This window comes from Microtus ochrogaster, chromosome 19, assembly GCF_000317375.1.
Source record: "Microtus ochrogaster isolate Prairie Vole_2 chromosome 19, MicOch1.0, whole genome shotgun sequence".
NCBI classification, from domain to species: domain Eukaryota; kingdom Metazoa; phylum Chordata; class Mammalia; order Rodentia; family Cricetidae; genus Microtus; species Microtus ochrogaster.
The window spans coordinates 21,540,286-21,545,901 of record NC_022021.1 but is presented as its reverse complement, the minus strand read 5'-3'; positions in this window follow the sequence as shown (position 1 = coordinate 21,545,901).

The following is a 5,616-nucleotide window of genomic DNA, read 5'->3' as shown; positions in this document are numbered from 1 at the left end:
ACTACGCTGCGGTAAAAAACAATGACTTCTCGAATTTTGCATGCAAATGGATGGAAATAGAAAACACTATCCTGAGTGAGGTAACCCAGACCCAAGGACAGGTTTCTAAGAGATAACAATAAGACATAGCAAAATAAGATATAAGAAATAAAAACTATCACATTGATATTGAATAAGGCAAATCAACAGAAGGAAAGAAGCTTCAAGAGAAAGGACAAGAATCAGAGACCCTATGCTTGCTGTTTAAGTCTCTCAAGTTAATTAAGAGTCTTGTTTTTCTAGTATCCTCCACTCCCTTTGGCGTTAACATTCTTTCTGTCTTTTGGTATCTTCTTCAACTTTTTTTTCCCCAAAGACTTTCACCTGCTTGGTTAGAGTTACCCCAAGATATTTTATATTATCGAGTGTTTTGTGAAATGTATTATTTCTTTGAATTCTTTCTCAATTCATTTGTCAATTGTATATAGAAGGGCTGCTGATTTTTTGAGTTAATCTTGTATCCTGCCACATTACTGAAGGTGTTTATCAGCAGTAGAAGTTCCCTGATGGAATTTTTAGGTAATATTGTTGGGTCCCGGCATCATGCAATGATGAGGGAAAGACAACCAAAGTCTATTAAACCAGAAACAAACTTTATTCCAGAAAAAGAACATCACCACAGGACACATAAAGCTTATATAGCTTATGCAGCTGTGACCACAGCCAGAGATGGGGCTTGTGTAGCTGTGGCAATGGGGCTGGTTTTTAGCCTCCTCTTATAGTAAAACCAAGCACCAGGTGTGGGTCAAAGAGCTTTTGTAACCTTGAGGTCAGGCTTAAAGTCACATTACATTATAAGTTTTACAACTTTTGGTTATAGGATGTTAACTTACAATGTTTGTGAAAGCCTGTGGCTGGCACAGCTGCTTCTCCCTGACACTGAAAGAATGCAAGGCAGAGAGTAGAGTCACACAGGGGGACAGTTAGAAATTAAGGGTATACAAGCAGAGGGTTCCGTAGAGGCAATAGTTAGAAGCTAACCTTTGTCTGCAGTACCTGCCTAGCTGGGAGGCTGGGAGGCAGGAGACAATTGTTTACTTCTGTACACAGCAGTTGCCAGGATGTCTGTTCTTAAGGCTGAAAATGTTTGTTAAAGGTTAGCAGTGGCTGCCTTATTTTTTTTTCTCTCAAAATGTGTTTGGGCTTACAACTTTATATTTCTATATTGGACTGGACCCTTTATTTCTATATTTTATCCCTGGACTCTTCAATATTATCTGCAAATAATGAAACTTCTATGTCTTCCTCTTATCTGTCTTCTATCTGTCCTTGATCTCCTTCATTGTTTTATTGCTCTAGCGAAGCATTTAAGAACTATATTGAACAGGTATGGAAAGAGTGGACAACCTTATATTGTTACCGATTTTAGTGGAATTGCATTGTATTTCTCTTCATTTAATTTAATGTTGCTATAAACTGCCTTTATTCTTTTAGATATATCCCTTGTATCCCTAATCTCTCCAGGACTTTTATCATGAAGAGGTATTGGATTTTTGTCAGAGGACTTTTCTGCATCAAATGATATGAACATGTGGTTTTTGTCTTTTGGTGGGATTATATGGTGGATTACATAATGGAAACTGGTATGTAATATTCTTACATTGTTGGGTGTTTATGTGATTTGGGTATAAGAATAACTGTGGCCTCATAAAATGAATTGGACAATGTTTCTTCTCTTTCTATTTTGTGGAATAATTTGCAAATTATTGATATTAGCTATTCTTTGAACGTCTGGTATAATTCTGCACTAAAACAATCTGGCCTTGGTCCTTTTTAGTTAGGAGACTTTAAATAACAGCTTCTGTTTCACTAGGGGTTATATATCTGTTTAAATTGTTTATCCCATCTTGATTTAACTTTAGTAAGTGGTATATATTGAGAAAGTATCATTCCTTTTAGATGTTCCAATTTGATGTAGTACAGTATGTTGCTATGATTCTCTGAATTTTTTGAGTGTCTGTTGTATGTCTCTCTTTTCATCTCTAATTTTGTTAATTTGAATCTTCCTTCTCTCCACCCTTTAGTTAGTTTGGTGAAGGATTTGTCAATCTTATTGAATTTCTCCAAAAATTAACTCTTTTTTTCATTGACTAAAGAATCAATAAAAACTCTGTTGTTTTCTTTGTTTCTGTTTCAATGATTTCTGCCCTGTTTCATTGTTTCTTGGTGTCTACATCCCTTGGGCTTGCTTGCTTCTTTATCTTCTAGATTTTGCAGGTATGCTGTTAAGGTGCTAGGACTGTCAGATAAAAATTTAAAAGAGAAATAAAGAAACTAACAGAAGTTATGACTCAACTAGATTTAACAGATATGTATAGGACATTTCACCCAAACACAAAAGAATATACCTTCTTTTCAGCACCTCATAGAACCTTATCAAAAATTGACCACATACTAGGTAACAAAGCAAACTTCAATAGATGCAATAAAAAGCTGGAATACCCTCCATACCTTATTGCATCACCATGGCTTAAAGTTAGAATTTAAAAACAACACTAATTACAGAAAGCCCACAAACTCATGGAAATTAGACAATGCTCAACAAAATCACCCCTGGGTCAAGAAAAAAATAAAGAAATTAAAGTGTTCCTAGAATTCAATGAAAATGAATACACAACATACCCAAAGTTATTGGACACTTCACAAGCAGTGCTAAGGGGAAAGTACATAGCACTAAATGCCTACAACAAGAACTTTAAGTAATCTCACACTAGTGACTGAATAATACACCTGAAAGTTCTAGAACAAATAGAAGCAAATTCACCCAAGAGGAGCAAATGTCAGGAAATAATCAAATTGAGGACTAAAATCAATAAAATATAAACAAAGAAAACAATATGAAAAAATCAATGAAACAAAGAGTTGGTTCTTTAAGAAATTCAACAATATAGACAAACGCTTATCCAAACTAACCAAAAAGCAGAGAGAGAGAGAGAATATGCAAATTAAAAAATCAGAAATTAAAAAGGGGATATAACAACAGGCACTGAGGAAATCCCGAGAATCATCAGATCATACTTCAAAAGCCTTTACACCACAAAATTAGAAAGTTTAAAGGAAATAGACAATTTTTTTGGCTAGGTATCACATACAAAAATTGAATCAATAACAGATAAATAATTTACATAGACCTATAACCCCTGAGGAAATAGAAGTATTCATCAAACGTCTCCCAAACAAACAAACAAACAAAAAAGGCTGAGGGCTAGATGGTTTCAGTGCAGAATTTTACCAGAATTTCAAAGAAGAACTAGTACCAATACTAACCAAATTGCTCTATACAATAACATCAGAAGGGACATTTCCATACTCTTATTGTGAGGCTACAGTTACCCTGGTACACAAGCCACACAAAGAGGCAACTAAGAAAGAGAATTACAAACCAATCTCCTTCATGAACATTGATGCAAAAATATTCGATAAAGCACTGGCAAACCAAATCCAAGAACACATCAGAAAAATCATCCACCATGATCAAGTTCACTTCATCTCAGAGATGCAGGGATGATTTAACATATAAAAAAATCATCAACGTAATCCACCATATAAACAAATTGAAAGAAAAATCCACATGATCATCTCATTAGATGCTGAAAAAGCATTTGACAAAATCCAACAAACTTTCATGATAAAAGTCTTGAAGAGATCAGGGACACAAGGAACATACCTAAGTATAGTAAAGGCAATATACAGCAAGTGAGCAGTCAATATTAAACTAAATTGAGAAACACTCAACGTGACTCCACTAAAATCAGGAACAAGGCTAGGCTGCCCACCCTCTCCATATCAATTTAATACAGTACTTGATGTCTAGCTAGAGCAATAAGACAACAAAAGGAAATCAAGGGGATATAAGTGGAAAAGGAAGAAGTCAAATTTTCACTATTTACAAATGCTATGATAGTTCACATAAATGACCCCAAACATTCTACCAGGGAATTCCTACAGCTGATAAACTCTTTCAGTAATGTGTCAGGATTAATTAAAAAATCAGTAGCCCTCTTATATACAGATGATAAACAGGCTGAGAAAGAAATCAAAGAAACATCACCCTTCACAAAAGCCACAAATAACATAAAATATCTTGGGTAAGCTAAAACCCTAAGCAATAGAAAAGACAGGGCCCGATCTTGACTTGCCCTGTAGTCAGACTGAAGAATATTTTATATATCACCATAGAACCTTCATCTAGCAAATGATAGAAGCAGAGGCAGAGACCCACATTGGAGCACTGGACTGAGCTGCCAAAGTCCAGTTGAAGAGTGGGAGGAATGAGAATATATGAGCAAAGAAGTCAAGACCATGATGGGTTCATGCACTGAAATACTCTACCTGAGGTAATGGGAGCTCACCAACTAGCAGGACTGGGAAGGAACAAGCATAGTATCAGACTAGTCCCTCTGAATGTCATTGACAGTTGCATGGCTGGGACAGGACTGAGAGACCACTGGAAGTGGCACCAGGATTTATCCCTACTACATGTGTTGGCTTTTTGGGAAGCTATTCTTTTTGTATGTATACCTTGCTCAGCCTAGATATAGTAGGGAGGGTCTGAGCCTTCCACAAAGCAATGTGCCTTACCCTCTCTGAGAACTGGAGGGAGTGGGATGGGAAAGTATGTGGAGGGAATGGGGAGGGAGTGGAGACTTGGATTGATATTTTTTAAAAATCTAATTAAAAAATATCTTGGAGCAACTCTAACCAAACAAGGGAAAGACCTGTATGACAAGAACTTTAAGTTTTTAAAAAAGAAATTGAAAAAGACATCAGAAAATAGAAAGATCTCTCATGTTCTTAGATAGGTAGAATCAAAATAGTAAAAATGGCAGTCTTACAAAGCAATCTACAGATTCAATGCAATATCCATCTAAATCCCAGCACAATTCTTCACAGACCTTGAAAGAATACTAATCAACTTCATATGGAAAAACAAGAATCCCAGGATAGCCAAAGCAGTCCTGCATAAGAATCTTCAGAAGGTATCACCATTCCTGACTTCAAGAACTACTATAGACCTAGAGTACTAAAAAACAGCTTGATATTGACATAAAAACAGACAATTAGACCAAACTAATTGAATCAAAGACCTGATATTAATCCACACACTTATGAATACCTGATTTTTTTTATAAAGAAGCTAAAATTATACAATGGAAAGAAGAAAGCATCTTGAACAATTGGTGCTGGCATAATTCAGTGTTAATATATAGAAGAATGAAAATAGATTCACCTCAAGTTCAAATAGATCAAAGATCTCAACATAAATCTAGCCATACTGAACCTAATAGGAGAGAAAGTGGGAGGTAACCTTAAATATATGGGCACAGGAGACCACTTCCTAAATATAAAACCAGTAGCACAGACACTGAGATTCACGATAAATGGGACCTCCTGAAACTGAGAACCTTTGTAAGGCAAAGGACAGGTTGACAAGACAAAGCAGTAAACCACAGAATGGGAAGAGATCTTCACCAACTCCACTTCAAATAGAGAGCTGATCTCCAAAATATACAAAGAACTCAAGAAGCTAGATATCAAAATATTGAATAATCTAATTAAAAATAGGGTACAGATCTA